The 19,396-nt window shown below is 39.3% G+C and overlaps 1 protein-coding gene across 1 annotated transcript in view; it reads right to left on the minus strand.

The window, feature by feature from the left end:
* The window catches only part of SH3KBP1 (SH3 domain containing kinase binding protein 1), a 221,619-nt gene that overhangs the window by 196,646 nt on the left and 5,577 nt on the right, over positions 1–19,396 (minus strand). The gene's annotated exons all lie outside the window — the stretch shown is intronic.

Raw genomic sequence — 19,396 nt, forward strand, 5'->3', positions numbered from 1 at the left:
TGAATCATATAGTCTCCGTGAAAGTAACATTCAGTTTAACCCAGACAGCACATCAAATTGTGAACATGTAATGGTAATATTGTGTGGGGAACTGCTAGAAGGGAAGCCAAAGGAAGGAAAATCCAAACAAACCCAACACCACAGGAATACCCATCATGGTTAAAGCAACAAATGGTACACATTTTTCTTTAGTGTTTAAAGGAAATCAATTTGTGATGCTTCAGCAGTATCTGTTCTGTCAGCATTACAATGTTTATTTTTATTTCTTGGACAATGTTTTAGATTATCTTCATGGGACTTCTGGAAGGGTTCTCAAATTCATGAAAATCCCAAGCCCCTGCACCAATTTTGCATCATTATTAACCTAGAAGAGTATTGTAACAAGTATTTTGCATCGTGGTGTGTTTCACTACTGTTTATACACAAATGCAAAGCTTTGCTGCATGATCACGCTCTCACAGGGTTTCACCCTTTCACTTGTGATTATGCATCACAGAATCTGAAGATTAAATACTCCTACTGCTCTGAATGTCTCTTATCAGACAGAGGTGTATTATAAGCTTGCTAGCATTATATGGTGTATCTTTCTCTTTTCCTGGGAGGACTCCCCATCCCTTGAAACCATACACAGAACAAAGTCTCTGTAGAGAAATAAGGAAGTCTAAAGATGGAAAAAATCCTTTGGAGAATCAAAAATAAGAGACCTAAGGTATTCAGTTATGGAAGTCGTAGTTACATTTAGTGGTTCAGCAAGTATCTACTAGGAGGAGATAGATTGGCAAGGATACCCATATTTGTAAAGCCTTACTCCTGTTTTCTTCAGTGGAAAACTGTGCCCCAGGATGTTCGATCAAACACTTAGCACTTTAACCATTGAAACAGCAAAGGAGAACTAATAACAGTCATCTGCTTTCTGCACAAATGACTGTTGTATGTAAACTATGCAAAATCTGGGCTGCAAGCAGGTGATACAGCTCTCAAAGTGAAGCCAACCATTACATCACAAACAGCAAAAAGGTTCTGCCTAAATTACAAATGCTGCAGACTAAATCAAATTAAGCTGAGAGAAAAGCAAAGTTATGCCTTTCCACCCCCAAAATGTCACACAGTCGCAATGCTGAACATCTCTCTTCCCCAGAGCCTGCAAGTCATATCAAAAAGAGTGTTCTGACTTTCCGAGAGAGCCTAAGACACAAGGCTACAGCTGATAATATTCATCTATTGCTTCCTCTGTGAAGACCAAAACCATTATAAAACAAGTTCACAAGAGGTCTGCTAAACTACCTAATGAACAGGAAGAGCGGCATTACTCATTACAAGCTGAAATGCAAACAGAGCTTGAATATGTAACCACTGAAACTTAACTGAAAAATCAGAGTAATTCAGGCTGGGAGTGACCTCACATTTCTTCTGTGGCTTCCTGTTCAAAGCAGGACCAGCCTGAGGTCAAACCAAACCTGGTTTGCTCAGGGCTTTGTCCACATGAGTCTTGAAAACCTCCAAAGACAGAAATCAGGCACACAGGGCAACCTACTCCACTGCTTGACTAGGAAAAAAAAAAGTTATCTGCAGACTCCATTGCAACTTTTCTTGTTTCAATTTACATCCATTTGTCATCTTGTCTCACCATGCCCTCCAACTTCCTCATAACCCCTTTGTAGGTATTGTAAGGCTGCTATTAGGACCTCCTGTTTTCTCTTCTCCAAGACAGACAATCAGTATTCCTTTAGCCTCAGGTACCTCCACTCTTTAGCACACAAACACCGATTTGGTATCAACCACTGACATGAGGAGAGTGCACTCCACTGCCTTCTCCAGTAATTATGAAGATGTTAAACAGAACAGATCTCAAAACAGCCCCTGGTGATAATAAATAGAATATCAGCTTGTAGAGTACAACCCAGTAATCACTACCCAAATGACACATGTGAGGTTGAAAGACATTTCTGTGACCAAATCTCCTTATTCATAGCAGAGACAAGTAAGATGAGGTTTGCTCAAGGTACTGTGCAGCCATGTTCTGAGTATCTCAAAGGATGGCAACTCCAGTGCTCAATCACCCATAAGAATAAAAAGCTTTCCTTATCGTTTTGCATTCTCCTGTACTTCAATACATGCTCATTGTCTCTCCTCTTTTCTCTGACCACTGTCAAGATAAGCCTAATGTCTCTACCACATCACATATTCAGATACATGGATAACATCACCCTGAGCCTTCTCTTCTCCAGGCTAATCAGTCCCATCTCTCACAGATGTCACAAGCTCCAATTCCCCAACCAGATTTGCAGCTCTTCACTTAACTCGCTCCAGTATCTCCAGCTCTTTCTTGCATGGCACAACCCTGAACTGGACACAGCACTCCCAATGTGCCCCACCAGAAAAGAGAAGAGAGGAAGGATCACATCTCTCCACCTGCCTCCTGACAATGCTCTGCCTGATGCAGCCCAGGAAGCCGGGAGCTCCTTTGTCAATGAGGATGATACAGGAGACGCTATCAAAAGCACTGCTGAAGTCAACAGCATCCACTGCCCTCCTTTGCTTCACCAAGTCAGTGATCTCATCACAGCAGGTTAGCATATCGGTTGGACTTGACTTCCCCTTCAAAAATTCATGCTGACTACTCCCACCAGTTTCTTGTCCTTCATATGTTTATAAATGGTTTCCTGGATTATTTGTTCCAAACCCTTCTCAGGGATCAACATGAAGCTGATCAGCAAAAATGAGGCTCTTGCTCTTCCTGAAGAGAGGAGTTAATATTTGCTTTCTTCCAGTCTTAAGGAACCTCTCCCAGTCATAAGGATTTTTCAAAGAGTATCAAGAGCGGCCTCCCAATTGTTAGCTCCCTCAGCACCTATCCCACCAGGGCTACAGCCTTAAACATGTCCACTTTGTTTAAATATTCCCTAATCCATTCTCCTCCACTGAGGCTAGGTCTGCCTCATCGTAAACTTTCCCACTGGTTTTAGGGGCCTAGTATTGCTGAAGGCCAGTACTACCATCAAAGACTGAGATAAGACCTCTATGATGAGACATTTGTTCCTATTGCCATTCAGCAGCAGGCCCACGATTTTCCTAGTCTTCCTCTTGCTGCACACATACCCATAGAAGTCTTTTTCTGCTGGCTTTCACTTCTGTACCAGTTTTGGCCAGGACAAAGGTAATTTTCTTCATAGTAGCTTGCACAGTGCTGTTTCGGATTTGTAACCAAAACAGTGTTGATAGCACTCAGACGTTTTAGCTATTGCTGAAGGGTGCCTGCACAGCCTCAAGGCCTCTTGTGTTTCTCACATTGCCTCAACAGCAAGTAGGCTGGGGTGCCCAACAAGCTAGAGGGAGACACAGACAAAACGGCTGACTCCCAACTGACCAAAGGGATATTTCATACCATATAATGTTATGCTCTCCAATAAAAGCTAAGGGGAAGAAGGAAGAAAAGGATACATTTGGAGTTATGGGATTTGTCTTCCCAAGTCACCATTATGTCTCACAGAATGGTAGGGGTTGAAAGGGACCTTTAGAAATCATCTAGTCCAATTCCCCTGCTAAAAACAGGTCCACCTGTAGCCCCACTTTCCTAGGGATGGATAAACATAATTGCACATCCTGAAGTAGAGCAAGAGCCTTCCTCCTGGTGTCAGAAGTTATAAAATTCAGGCTTCCAAAGTTGCCATTCTGGGAGTTTCCAATCCCACTTCAATAGGCACAGACTCCGTCTGCCCATCACTCAGGAACTTTAGGGTTTTGGGCTCTTCAAGCCTGAGGGAGCTGAATATCATCTGGAAAACCCAACCCTTTGAGCTCAATCATCAAACCTATTTTAAAACCACCTAGCTGCCGTGCAGCATACGACCACAAATACTGAGCCATTCCATACCACCATTGTCGGTGTCTCTGGATCCCTTCTGTGCCAACTGTTACACAAGCTAGAGAATTTATTGAACTTGAACTAACCACGTTACTTGTCAATGGCATCAAGGTACACGTGCTAAGTCTATCACTACTGAAAATTTGTGTCTCCACAGAACAGCATTCAGGCTCAAAAAAAACCCCACCACAGTTCATACTATTTAGCAGCGTATTTCCAATGTGACTGAACGTCAGAAAGATCTTTCAAGAGCAAGGTCCTCTATCCCTCATTTTTTAAGCAGCCTACTAGGGTTGCTCTCAGGACTCAAGGCTTATACATTGCTTTTTGTATGTGCCTAGTCATTTCTTCTCCCTACACAGGAAGCTTTTAAAACCTATTTTCATTTTGCTGTGGATGCAATTACATACTGCCTTGCTCAGAGTTCTCCATAACCAACGAGGAGGTGGTTAGAGAGCTGTAGCAGGGATTTGTGCTTGATCCAGCTACTGATTCTTCAAATACTCCTCAACATTCAGACTGCAGCAAGAAATGCTGAAGGCAGGCAAACCACTCTACCACTCTTTAAGTCTTATGCTCTAAAAGAGTTCTAGTACCTGTTACTGTGCTTGCAATTTTCCTCCAAGAAGGCTGTAAAACTGACATGATTGACAGTTTCATTTATTTGTTACGTTCTCTCTCTTATCCAAAGAGAGAAAAAGGTAGGTCAAGGCTCTTGAGTAGACTCTACGGCTGCTTGCATAGGCTGAAGGAACTGGAGTTACCTCCCTGAAGTTCATCTGCCTTCCACCAGTTCAAATAGACAGCTGCAGCTGTTCACTTTTGTTTTACTGGAAGTTTGATTAAACAAACAAAAAAACTCCTTTACTGTGCAGGCTGTTCTCTGTCTATAAACGTTTCCACTTACTAAAAACACATATAAATATTTTTAAAAGCTGTCTCCTTTCCAAGAATTTGATTACTGTAATGTAAGTGTGTATAGGCTGTCAGAGACACAGGAGACACCAAAAATGGACCACACAATCAAGATGTTTATAAGCTCTTCAAAGGAAATCAAGAGCATACTTTGGAAAGAGGAATAAGAGCTCACCTAACAAACGTGCAGATTGTGACAAAGTGAAGGGAAAGTACTTCTGAGATCACTCAAAATTCTCATTTATCACACCACTGAAGCTTGCTGAGCATATGACCGACTAAGAGTGCTTTATAATGTATAGGTCCATGCAGTTGCAGATTTTAAATCAACCTCATTTTCTAAACCACAGCAGATTCTCAAACTGTGTTTTGAAAAATTTATTCTGCCAGTCAAACTTAGTAGTTTTTATTTCTTGTGAGATGATGTTTTGTCTTCATAGAAGCTGGATTGACACTGGAGACAACACTGTTACAGAAATGCTAAGGAAAAAGTAGATTTGAGTTCTGTTCCATATCTGTAAGTACAAAATACCTAATTTCTGAAGTGCTGCACTAGATTTCTCCTCAGGAATTGTACTAAAACAGTGTTACAATTTGCACAATGATTCATGATGTGAGAAAACACTGCATGGACAGTGAGCTCAAACTAATTCTATTTGTTAACCAACAAAGGCTGGTCTTAGGCCCAGCTCTGCCAAGGTAAACAGCTTGTTACATTAACAGCCAAAATTCAAATCTCTTTCATGCCAAAACCAAGCAAAACCGGCAAGACTGAGGCAGACAGACCTGGTTTATTTTTTGATGCATTTTTTTCTTCAAAATATCATACCCCATGATGCCTGAAAGTCAAACCTGACCCAGCTTGCAAACTCTAGCTATTAAGACCCCTTCTGTTGGAAGAAGGCATTTTTCACATTAGGCATGAAATCCAATATCAAAACCAATTCAAGTTATTTTGATCTAAACGGAGAATGCTGATTCCCATGCCAACACAGTCAGCTATTCCTAGCCTTATATTACCATCAGTCCAAATTGTAGTGTAAAAACTGATGAAACTGAATCAAAGCTAGTTATTACCAACCCTGCTGGAGACTGGCACAGAACAACTCCTTATTGCAATGTCAGGGACAACGATTTTTTTAATTTAATGCTTAGTAGTTTGGGTTTAAAATGCAAATTTGGAAATATTAGTGCTGTGAACCAGGACTTGAAGTGTAACCTCTCAGCTATATTTAAAGCAAGTCTATTAGCAACAACAAAAAAAAAGGAGTTAATTTAAAGTTTAACTATTTCCACCTTTGATTCCTCAAGTTAGTCTCATATTAAATTGTTTTGTTGATAATAACATTTTCCCTATTGATTACTTTGCTTCCTTGCCACACAGATTCACAGAATCACAAGTAGGAATCTAATATCTTAAAACTGACCTAGTCAGGATAAGCATTTCTTGAATAATGTCACTAATATTCGAAGACAGAAGTGTTTCTGTTCATGCTATTTTCAATCACTTTATAACATCGTTTCAAGCAAGAAATTGGTCAAGAAAAGAAACAGATATTTGTTACTGTCCAACAAAAACTGTGTTATTAAATCAGCTTCTGGTGACATCTGAAGTGTGTAGGCACAATAGAAATGTTATTAACAACTTTGGCCACAGTCCACACACGTAACAGCATGCATATGGCAATGCCACCTTCTGCAGCAGTACAGTTTCACGCTCGAGTGCAGACCTTAAAGCTAGCGTATAGTTAGATGTGGCAAAGAGTTAAGAGCTTCTCTACTGTAAGTTTTATGTTTTCACTTTTATTTGTCACTAAGCTTCATGTGAATGACAAACACACGTGTTGTGTTGGCTTACTCCAAAAAACAGAACTGAAACTAGACAAAAATACCTTCAAATATTCTATGCTGAGCTTTAAATTACAGCTCAAATTACATCTCCTCAGAAGAGAATGCAACAGAGCTTTTCTCTTTTGCATAAAGTTAAGTGTTCAGAAGAAACAAAGACTAACAGCATGAACATGACTCTTATGTCACGCTCTGTATAAGCCTCCACAGGAAGGTCTTGGTGACAACAATAGGCTTCATGCTGTCTACTACCTGCTGTAAACTGATCGATTATCAGAACCTACTAATCAAGAAGTTGGAATGTGTTGCCCTTTTGTTACACCACAGTTGCTTAATAGTTTATCAACATTTTTATTATAAACACCTTTTTTTTCCACAGGTCAACAATTTGGCCACCAAATTTAATTCGCCTCAAAACTTGCTAGACAAGGTCTTGCTTCAAATGTGCCATTCCGTTTCAGTACAAACTAGGCTTTTAGTGCTTACAAGCATACTTTAAAAAAACAACACCAAACCATTATTTCTGTTATACAACTGATTGCAATAAAATTAGTAAACCATCAGGAGCAACTAGGACGGAAAATATTGGTACCTTTTATTAGACCAAATGATAAAGCACGACACATTCTTAACTCAAATGAAAAATAAACCAAAAAACAACCAACTACATTACATTCTGTAGTGTTAGTTTCCTAATCTAGATCTGAAGAGCAAATGTAACATGTAAGGCTGTTGTTTTCTGGGCTGTAGGAACATTGAGCAGCTGGCAGGCCAGTCACATGTGTGATGCTGTGGTACAAATATGTTTGAGGGAAGAGGAGTAAGATAATTTCATACAAGGTCTGGCAGGATTTACTACAGATGGCACAACACTGATGAAAGGGGAATGCAGTGGTGTAATCAGCGAATGTCCATCTGGGTCTTCAAAAGTCCTTCCTATCCAAAACCATCACAGCTATTGCAGATCTCATGCTATAACTTCTTTATGATGATCATAACTAAATGCTTGTTAGCTTCTGGGAAGGAGAAAGAGCTCCGATGGGGCTCTTCTAACAGAGAACAAAATAATCTGTAGTTAATAAACACTCAACTCTCTCCATGTCGTTACAGTTAATAATTCTAGATGAAGAAGCCACTGAATATCCCTTTGAGGCATTACTCTACCAAAATGGAAATGCCGACTGCCACATGCTACCTCTGAAATGCATACCAAAAAAATCAATCAAATAATAACATACCACTAACTTTACAGTTTCAAGACAGATTGCAACTGGGATTTTTAAGAAAGACTGAGCTCTTAGTTTTGTACCATGTCTGTGGCAGAAAAAAAACAAAAAAACAAACAAACAAAAAAAAAAAACAACAAAAAAAAACCCCACCATATTTTGTATCTGCTTGACTGCAAGCAATTGTTGAAGAACCATAATTTTCTTGGAAAATTCATTCCAAATTTAGTTAATTTAACATTTTTTCTTTCGTACCATTTGCTATCAGGAATAATACTCTGCTAAAAGTATTTGCACAGATTCAGCTTCATGAAAAAGAAAAGTTTGAGGGGGAGGAAAAAATAGTATCAGAGGAAAAATCTGTGCTATTCAACCTTCAGGAGATTAAATCCATGCTACATGATAAAAAGCAACTTCTCTGCTAAGAAAACAGCTTTCAGTTTACATTATATTTTCCCATTTCCCCTTTGAAAACAATGAGGGGGAGCTAAAGGTCATAGTCCTAGAATAGTACCTCCACTTAACCACTCTGTCGAAGAGCTGGGCAGCCACAGAAGGGGCCACCTAAGTCATACAGCACATGGATCTTTTTATGTTATAGTCCTAGTCCCCTTCCACAGGTCACAAATGCTTTTCACCCAGTCTGCATACTCACTGGAAACACAGGAAACATAGTAGGCAGTCACAGAGCACTTAGGACAGATGGGAAGCATTTGAGAGGAGAACCCTTGTGTACAATTCACACTTACATGCACATGCAGGCACAAAACCAGAGGAACCATGCAGAGAATCTCAATCAAAACCTAATTTGGAGGACAGAGTGTACACTTTGCCTAGGGCTGTCCTGATATTACTCTTCTCTAGGCAGCAACAGAGCTCCAGGTGCTGTTCTTCCAGGGATAGGTATGTTTCATTCCAACTTTTAAGAAACACAAACATCAAGTTACTCTAACAGAATTGACCTAGCGGGACAAGAAATACTTTATATTCTAGCTAAGGCATTTGGTATGACCACAGTTCATCACAAAAATCTCACATTTACAGTTAGGTAAAGAAATACAGTGAGTCAGTGCATTTATATTTCTGTATATATGTGAGATGTTTCCATATAAAATATGCACCTCACAGCAATTTTGTGGTAAACAACTTCAGGCAAGTACCTCTAATAAATGCTATGAATTTGTTAAGCTTCTCTTAGGCCCATCACAATAGTTGCCTCTTGCTGAATTTAGTATGTCACATTCATATCTCTCATACAAACTTTTTAAGCAATATGTCAAAGCACACTTGATCATCAGAGATGTTCATGCACATGAAACTATGAAGTAAGCAAGGAAAGAAAAGATCATTGTGGTAGTTCTAAATGGTAACACGTCTATATTCCCAAAAGCTCCTTTATTTACCACTTTGGATCCAACAATACATATTGGCCCAATTTTATTGGGCCAAAACTCCTTGACCCTTTTGAAAGGGTGAGATTATAGACAAGCTTTGTCTCTCATGTGGCTGGCAGTCTGGGAAGCACCTGCACAAACTAATTCGGCTATTCCCGCAGAGAAAAACAGTCCTTCTGCTTTGGACAACAAACTGCTAGAATCAGATTATTGCTACTGAAAGAGATTAATTTCATTGGTTCTGTCAACTAGAGTACCTCTCAACTACAACAGATGTTCCCAGTATACAGTGTTCTCAAACAAACCTACTTTTGATTCACATTATCATCGTGATGATGCACACTCTAATAACCTGTAACTGAAGTAATACAGTGCCTCTTAGAGGTAAAATTGTCTGGAGAGTTGGTTCACTTGCTTTAACTTCTTTTTTTCCTGTCAGTATTAATGTACCCAAGAAATCGTCCAGAAAAATGGAAGACATTAGATTCAGAGGGAAACATTTAATATCATCATCTTAACATGAGTTCCTGCCTCCTCTAATATCCATAAAAATAATTCAAAGTTCTAAAAAGTATGAAGGATTATATCCATTGCTAGGATAAATATGAAAGAAAAATACTGTAACTTAAGCTAAGCAAAGACAAATAATTCCCATTTGACAAACTATATATTCATAAAAACTTGTTAGTAATGCTACTCTGGTGGTTTCTAGATCACATTCTCAGACAAATGAGAAGCTAGAAAGGATATTAGTTACTTCTTCAGAACAAAAAGAAGGAAGATTACTTACACCTAAATATAGCTGGAACTATATATGAAATTACCATTTGGTTAAATTCGTGAGAATTGCTATCAAATTCATACATCAACATAAAAAGGAAGCAGGAAGAAAAGCTGATGCCTTGAAAATAACTGCTTTTTAAGATTATTCAGAAGTACTAGTCCAGTATAATTGTCACATGATTCTAGCCCCAATGTTGCCTTGACAATATCTGCAGCTACTGATGGATATACACTGAAATGGAAGGCCAAATCAATTTAAAAAATGGAGAGCCAGGGAACAGTTATGTTTCCAGTTATAAGATGTAACATTATTTAACCCTCAGGAATGTAAGAGGTTGTGGCCAACAATTTGATCACAATCTTTAAACACTATGCAGTACATAACATAATTATTAAAACTTCAGAGCTTCTAGAACAGTAACAGTCCCCTAGTCTCACTAAAATCAAACTAGAAGCCTCAGTGTAATTATGAATATGATCTCAGATGAGCTTGGAGGATTTCACTATAGATGCCAAAGCTGTTACTATCACCACCCATCTTTGCCAAAAGTAGCAACCCTTTTGCACAGGAGGAGGAGGATGGGGAGAATGCAACACACTCCTCTGCATCTTAGCCACATTTGCTTGAAGTACTGATAAAAATGGGTTTACGTTAAGCAACCAGACTGAAAAGTGGTGCACAGACACATCCTGTTTTGGTACTCCTGCTGTTGGAAGCAGCAATTTCTGCAAAAAGAGACTGCTGGCAGCAATAGCTTGATACAGCCAAAATGCTTCAACTATGTTACAGCCCTTTGCTGTGTAATGCCAGCTGCAGACAAACATGGTATCTTATAAGACTTTTAAAGCTATGTTGTTTTCCCTCAGTTTCATCGAACGCTATTATTTTTAAGACAGTAGTTGCAAAATATTTATCCCAGCAGCAGCTCTTCTGATTCAACCTGTCAAATGTTAAGGCTACACACCACTGCCTTGTTTTAACTGATGTCTTATAACCTGTCATGAAGAGATGTGTTGTACAACAGTGAGAACCTGGACTTGATCTAGAAGAGAAAGAATCAGATTTTTTTTTTCTTTGTCTCTCCTAAATCTCCTTTACATAAATCCATTAATTTCAATCTACAAAACTTTGCATTCAGAGGAAAGTCAGTTTCAAGTGAAAGGACATTTACTATCATGCTTCCACACTATAACAGACAATCAGGCATTATAGGAGCTGTAAAAGCTATGTGAGAGCTGGGGCCCATAATTACAAGAGGTAATTTGCATTTCACCACTATGGTCCAATATAAAGATTTACATGCCAGCATTAAACCATCTCCACTAACCTTTACATTATACTGAAATCCAGGACAAATGAACACCTAAGGTGTTAAAGAAACCCCTACTTTGCTCAATTATGCGAACAACAATGAAGAGCCGGGTAGGAATGTTTGAAGGAAGGACACATTTGATTACAATATCACATTTGCTACCCACCAATATAATATTTTGTTCTTTATTAATAGAGAAGTCTCGTGAGACTGCTGCTCATAATCCTTAGCTTTTTACATCATCTTCTTCAATTATCCTTAAAACTGTGGTAAGGGAAATAGTGCTGAAAAAAATGCTGGTTTAGAAACAGGAATTAACATATATAAAGATTCACAAGTTGCAGACAACTCAGACAACATGTGTTGACTCTATGCATTAAAAAGGCTCCAAATTTCAGTTTTAGAATTCAGGATGCAATTCTGAAGAAATAAGTTTTAGATGGTATTTTTAACGCCTTTGTTTCCTCAGCTCAAGTCTGTTTCTGCAGGTAAATCCTTCTGGATGTCACAATAAACGGAATCCAGAAACTAACACAGTAGTTTTTTGCTCTTCAACAAAAATGTTCCCAATCAGAAACATTAGCTTCTCTGTTTTGCTTTCACGGTGCTTTTCAAAATGTCATGTGTCAATTAGGCCTGGGCAAGGAGGCACTTTACATTAACATTTTTATTTTCATTTTCTCTTAGAGAAAGTCTCTGGATTTTGAACAAGGCAAAGCCTTTCAGAAAGCAGAGGTTATGCTGCAAGGAGAACACACAGCTCTTCTAACAGCTATCTCTGGTAGGAGGTTAAAGAACTCCAGAAGTCTCATCCACTTGAAGAAACATGCAGTCTCACTTCCAAGAGATCTTCTTTAAGGCTCATGAGTAGATTAATCCTCCAAAAGGAAGACGCTACACAGAGCTCCTCCTTAGAAGAACAATCCTAAAAGCAAAATCTGATGCAAGACAAGTAAGATTTCTGAAAGCTTGTCATTGACTGCCATTACAGAATCACAGAATGGTAGGGGTTGGAAGGGACCTTTAGAGATCATCTAGTCCAATTCCCCTGCAGAAGCAGGTTCACCTAGATCAGGTTGCATAAGAACATGTCCAGGTGGGTCTTGAAGACCTCCAAGGAAGGAGACTCCACAACCCCTCTGGGCAGCCTGTTCCACTGCTCTGTCACCCTCACAGTGAAATAGTTTTTTCTTATGTTTAAGTGGAACTTTTTGTATTACAGCTTGGAAGCAAGAAGAGCTTGTGACCTGATGACAGCGTTGCTCCTAAAGGGAATTTGAGCCACTGTGTACTGGCTGAATGCAAATGCTCAGCAGAGCTGCATATGGAGTGAAAGCATAAACAACAGTCAGCATTTAGACAGAAGAGCCTATTGCAGTATGGAGGGAGAAAAGGGAGTAAGCAGCAGTATGAAGCTCTGGAGAATTGAAGTAAACATAAATAGAGGCAATGCACCCAATTGTTTTATAAGCAATTATTCTTCTGACAATCTCCTCCTCCTCCTCCCATTCACTCTCAGTTACCAACACTGGCACTGTCTGGAACAGAAAAAATTGTGTGGACAAGGAGGTAACAATAAGACAGAGGCTACTTGACACTAGTAGAACCTCCTCAGATGCTGGCACAGAATCTTTCCATGGCATCCAGGATGCAGTGTGCTCATCACAACTATATAACCAAGAGAAGTAGAAAGGACAGAGATACAACTGTCACTGAATGTGATCTACCTTGACCTCTTCCAAGACTAAGCAGAAAGTTCTACTTCTCCCTCATCAAGAAAAAGGTTCCTCGGCTCCATTTGAGAAAAAAATCTTGTAATGACCTCTCTTGGTTTCCAATGATACAAGCTCTTGTAGCTAAGGAAATTGGAAGCCAAAACAAATCTTACATTTCATAGGGTCTTGAAGGGCAAAGATCATTTCTTATCTTTAAGATCTCTGTCTTGTAAGACTGCATTTACTTCAGTTTCTTGGGTTTGGTTCTTGAGAGAGACACTGACAGACTTGAACGGACAGGAACTGAGATTTTACTTAAAATAGCAACATCCTGCTTTTACATTCTCTCAACTAAAAAACACTGGAACTTCAGCATTTGGCTTTGCTGATTTCCACAATCTGTTTTTCATCACACACCAAAGGCATCACTCAACCATCAGAAAATACCAAAAAAGTGGCTGGCAAAACACAATGTGCAACATACACCTCAGCATTTACCTTCCAGGGTACCAGTTCTGACTCTGAAAAAATTTAGCAGACTAAAGCAATAGTCTCCAAAATTGGACAGCCAGTCCCCCTCTTTCCTGACAGGGTATTAATGAGAAAATCAGCTGAAGGTTTCTGTTTCCCTATTTCTGATGCAAAATTTGTAAAGGAACACTGCCAGTTTTGCTGTATTCCACAGCAGATTGTCTTTAGAATTCTGTGTATCTTTGCATCTTAACATAGGGAGTTTTGAGACTATGTAAGTGATGTATACAGGGAAGTTTCCTAAAATGAGATGCACTGTGCTTGAAGAAGAGATGAAAGAGAAGGAAAGATGAATTTGAGTGAAGTGCGTATGGAAAGAAGTAACATAGCATCAGGTACCTGAAAAATCAAATCAAAACAAACAAACAGAAAAGGAATAGAGGAAGAGCATCCTTCCTGAGAAACAGTGACATACATTAATTAAAAAAAACAAAACAAAACACACACAAAACACAAAAACCCCCCAAACCAACAACAAAATACAATTTACAAAGGAAAAAAAGCATACATGCACTTCTATACATGATAGGAAGAGGAACAACTACTTTTTGACAGAATGAGGTGAAGGAACAAGAAACACATAGGAAACAACCGAGACTCTTCTGCATAATTGTGAACAAGTATCAAAAACACTGAAGAGCAGTACATATTAATAGATCTCTCATGACTCTGGAACCAATGCAGACCACTTTGAATTGTCAGATGGTAGTTCATCGTTAACTAGATGGCATCTTATCTTAATCTTCCATGAACCACAGTCAGATAATTGAGATGTCAGTTAATCAAAAGCACTATTTCTAGGTGCTCTACACACAAAAATTGTAGTCTTTAAAATAAGTAGCATGCTTAATGCATATCAAAGCTAGCAATTCTGAAAGGCATTATGAGGTGACAGAACAAAGATCATTCAAGCTGACCTCAGTGGTCATGACAAGCATATTTCAACTGGTTTAAAACACAGCTAAATATAGGTATTTGATGAATGAAATGATCACAAGATTTAAAAACTGCTTTAATAGAATATTTCAAAGAAAATAAAGATGTTTCCCATTTTAGAAGAGATTACTTGAAATAGCAGCTGTCCAGGACGACGAACCTTAAAAACAATTGTAAAAAGAGATGACAGCAACAGTAGCAGTAACGTTTTTCTCCATGTTGAAAGGCTGTTTCTTGCAACAGAAGAGCCGGTCTTGTAACAAATTAGTTTGCCATTCAAAGGTATGCTTCCTTTCATCACAGGGGACACATAGTTCAAACCCTTATCAGCACTCAATGTAGGCAAGGAAGAAGCACAGAAAGTACTCTTTTCTGCTATGCTAAAACCTTCCATCAGTTAAACAACAGTTAACTAAACAGGATTAACCACGCTCCGAAATCCCTCTATTAAACACATGCTACTTCTATGAAATTGGAACAGTATTATATAGATAGCTAAGTTTGGCTCATTATGACCAAGACAATTCATAGAGTGCTACAAAAAGAAACGGAGAAGCTGATCAAATGCATAAGCTAATTAGTTAAAATTCAAATTGAACAAAAAGTTTTAGTTCTGTGTCTCCTGAAAGATTAACTACATTAAAGCACTAACAAAAATAGCTACAAAGAGCACGTTTCCAACTTTAAGAAGACAGAAATTAACGATGAAATCAAGATCAAAAAAATAATCTGATATCATACTGAAGTTAATGAATCAACTAGTTAAAATGATCGGCTCAAAGCAGCTTACAGTCTTAAAATGAGGTCAAACTTCAACATGACTAGTTTCATTAAACAAAAACAAAACAAAAGTGCACAAGTGTATCAAAAGTAGATTCTTTCCCAGATGCAAGACTCTACATTTGCCCTTGTTGAATGTCATTAGATGTCTCTGTGCCTAACTCTCCAGTCTGTCCAGGTCTGGTTGAACGGCAGCATTGCCTTCTGGGGTGGCATCCACTCCCCCAGGTTAGTATCATCAGCAAACTTGCTGACAGTTCCCTCATCAAGGTCATTAACAAATAGATGGAACAGCACCAGTCCCAGCACTGACCCCTGAGGGACTCCACTAGATACAGGCCTCCAACTAGACCCTGCCCCATTGATCACCACTCTCTGCCTTCTTCCCATCAACCAGTTCACAATCCACCTCACTACCTGATCAGCCAGTCCACACTGTCTCAGTTTTGCTGCGAGGATGCTGTGGGAGACAGTGTCAAATGCTTGACTGAAATCCAGATAAACCACATCCACTGCACTACCACCATCTACCCACCTGGTTACATCTTGATAAAAGGCTATCAGGTTGGTCAAACAACTTCCCCTTGGCAAAGTCATGTTGACTGCACCTAATGACCCTCTTGTCCTTTAAATGTCTGGAGAGAGCACTCAGGATAAGTCGTTCCGTCCCCTTTCCAGGGATGGAGGTGACACTGACTGCTCTGGAGTTGCCCAGCTCCTCCTTCTTACCCTTTTTGAAGACTGCAGTGATATTTGCTCTCCTCCAGCCCTCAGGCACCTCTCCTGTTCTCCATGACTTACTGGAGATAATGGAGAGTGGTTCAGCAAGAAAGGCAAGACTTCTCAAGCTTAACCTTGACTAAAGGGCTTTCCTCTCTGCATCCTAGCTCACCTAGTCATTTAAAAGACGATGGGAACAAAATTAGGTTATTTTAGGGCTTGGGAGTTTTTTTTGGTAGAAGTTGTTTGCCAGGTTTTGTCTGGTTTGTATGGTTTTGGGTCAGGGGTTTTTTCAACTAATGGTTCAAGCAGAAACCTCGTGTATTTGTATTCCAAACACTGCAGTTCTGCAGTCTCACTGAAATGCAGTACCCAAACTATTTCATAGGAAATTAATATGGTCTGCCTAGAGTGAAAGGTCTTGATAAGGTATTTTTTCATAAAAGTATTGATGACAATAAGGACACAATCATAAGGAATGGCTGACGAAAAAGAAAAATATGCACCATAAAACATTCAAATATTATCACTCTTTCAAAGCAAGTCATTATCCCTTACATTTGGAAATATAAGGCCAAAGCTAAAACACTTTAATATAAATGTTCTGAAGTTGACAGTAGAAAGTTTTTTAAACTTTGTCATAAGGAAACTCCCAAATAAAGGCATCTTTTTCTGGACACGCTTTGAAATCTCTGGTGTGCCCTTTTACATTGGGAAAACAGACAAAAGAGCATTAATGGCTTGATAAAAGCTTGGTAATAACAGTAGGAATGAGAAAAACACTGAAAAATCAAGTCAAGGTCTTGTCGCTTGCCAGTTTTATATCTGCCACGAGGACAGCAAATTTTCAAAGCTTCACAAGCCTATTGCAGGAAAAAAACCCCAAACCACCACCAATCCGCTCTGCCAAGTTAGCAGAGTATTAAAAATGTTTCTTGTCAGTAGCAAGGATTAAGCAGTAACCACAGGGAGACGACTTTTTTGATTTAAACCTGAGATGAGAGTTCTCAAAGAATGGGTTTACATTTGGCTCAAAAACAGTTCTATACATGTACATTTATAGTCTAATATTTCTGCCACCTTGAACTAAAACTTTTATAAATCTAGCTACGTGGAAAGACAGTGCTACATACAGAGAGAGTCAGGCTGACAATGGTAATCAATACAGCACGGAATAACACCAGAAGTTGTGCTGACCTCCAAAAACTTCTTTACACAAAACCAAACCAAACAAAAAAAAAAAACCCCAAGTGATTTATATGTTTGCTTTGAGGTCTCATTATCAATAAAAAGCACTGACATACTGCTTTGTAAGTTCCTAGAAACTACAAGCAGAAGACATCCTGGGGATTTCTTTTTTTTTTTTTTGTTTTGTTTGGGTTTTTTCAAGGCAGGTCACATAAATTCACTTGTTACAAATTACTTGTGAGACACAAAAACGTACTAAATATGAGCAGTGTGACTATTGAAAGCTAATTAAATATTGATAAATAATTTTGAATAGTTTGGGTTGGATGGTACCTTTAAAGATCATCTAGTCCAACCTCCCTGCTGTGAGATCAAGTTTGGTCTTGACTTGCAAGACATGCAGAGTCTATACTGAAATCTTTGAAAAAGCACTAGTTCCCTGGTGAGCTGCACACCAATGTTTACCTCAGTCCTCAAATAAATGAGCAGATCTACACTGGTTTTGGTGTGATCAGGTTTCAACCATCAGAGTAATTCAGCTGCACAGCATGAAAGAGTGAGAAGGAGATAAAGTGAAGCTTTTTCCTTCTCTACAATGAAATTCAAAGGCAGAGTTCGAAAGGTACCTCTTTATACCTGACACTACGGATTCATTAAAAGTTAGGGATGTTTTCCTCATAAAACCACTCTGCTTTCTATACTTCACTCTCCTTGCTGCTAAAGAGAATTGCATCAGCAGAGACATAATTTCTGATTCATGACTCTAGACAACTCCTTATCCTAAAACAGAAGCACAAATTCTCAGCAACATCTCCCATGGCATACAAGCTGCCATATGAATGAGAACAAAGACATCTTTTTTCCCTCCACTGCTCATCATCCAGGATCCTGATTTCTCTAAGGCAAAGTCATTTTAGGAACTGGTACAACTAAGACATTGCAAGAGTCATATCTCTGTACAGTTTTTAAGTGGACAGGACCATTGCATTCTGAAGAATTGGTTTCTACTAGTGTTGGGTCTGGCTGAGATGGAGTTAATTTTCCCCATAGCAGCCCTCACACTGCTGTGCTTTGTATTGGTAGCTACAAAGGTGTTGACAACATATCAGTGTTTTTACTACTGCTGAGCAACACTGGCCCAGCATCAAGCTGCCTCTCCAACATTCTTTCCTCACCAGTGGGCTGGGAGTGGGCAAGATCCTGGGGGGGGACACAGCCCAGACAGCTGCCCCAAGCTCGCTGAAGGAGTATCCTATCTGGCATCTGCTCAGCAGTAACAGCTAAGAGCAAGGAGAAGGAGAGGGGGCACTGGTTATGATGATTTTCTTCCAGAGCAACCACTATATCTAGTGAAGCCTTGCTTCCTAGGAAGTGGCCAGACATTGCCTGCTGATTGGAGTAGGGAAGAAATTTTTTGTTTGCCTTTGCTTTCATGCACAGCATTTTCTTTTTCTTTATTAAACTGCCTTTATCTTGACCCACAAGGGGCCTTTTTTTACATCTTATTTTCTCCCTCTGTGTCCTGCTGAGAGAGCAGCTTGGTGGGCACTTGGTGTCCAGCCAAGGTCAACCGACTAGACTACTGATGCTTCTCATTATCAATAATAAAAATGGGGGAAAAATGTCAATTCCATTTGCTAATACAACCCATGACTACTGAACTGTAGTATAATGTATTCTCTCAAACACAGGGACTTAAAGCTTTTATTGTGTTTCCTCTCTGTGTGAAGCAGACTGTCAGCAATTACTTTTACATTAGCTAAATTACTGAATCTTGCTACTCACACCTCCTCTGTCATTCCCCTCCCCCTAATATATTCTTTCACCATTCCTCAGTGTACAGAATGTAGATATGCCCTACAGCTACTTCCTGCTTTTGAGTCCAGTGAAAACATTCACTCCCTGGTCCAGCATTTTGTATTCTGTGATTTAAAAATACCCCACAAATAGGAAACATACAAAATCCATCATCATTTTTTAATGAGTTTGCTCTATAACAGCAGTATCAGAGTAAAACAACAGATATTATCTCTGCCAGTGTTTTCGCTTCTTTGATCACATCAAGGCTAACCTGCTTTCAGCACTTCAGTGACCTCTAACATTTCCAACCTGAAATTTCAGCTGCTCATTTCACATGACCAAGCTCTCCTTTTTCTCCCTCCTAACACATGTCCCTTCCCCT

Source organism: Colius striatus, chromosome 1 (genome assembly GCF_028858725.1).
Source record: "Colius striatus isolate bColStr4 chromosome 1, bColStr4.1.hap1, whole genome shotgun sequence".
In the NCBI taxonomy this organism is placed as follows: domain Eukaryota; kingdom Metazoa; phylum Chordata; class Aves; order Coliiformes; family Coliidae; genus Colius; species Colius striatus.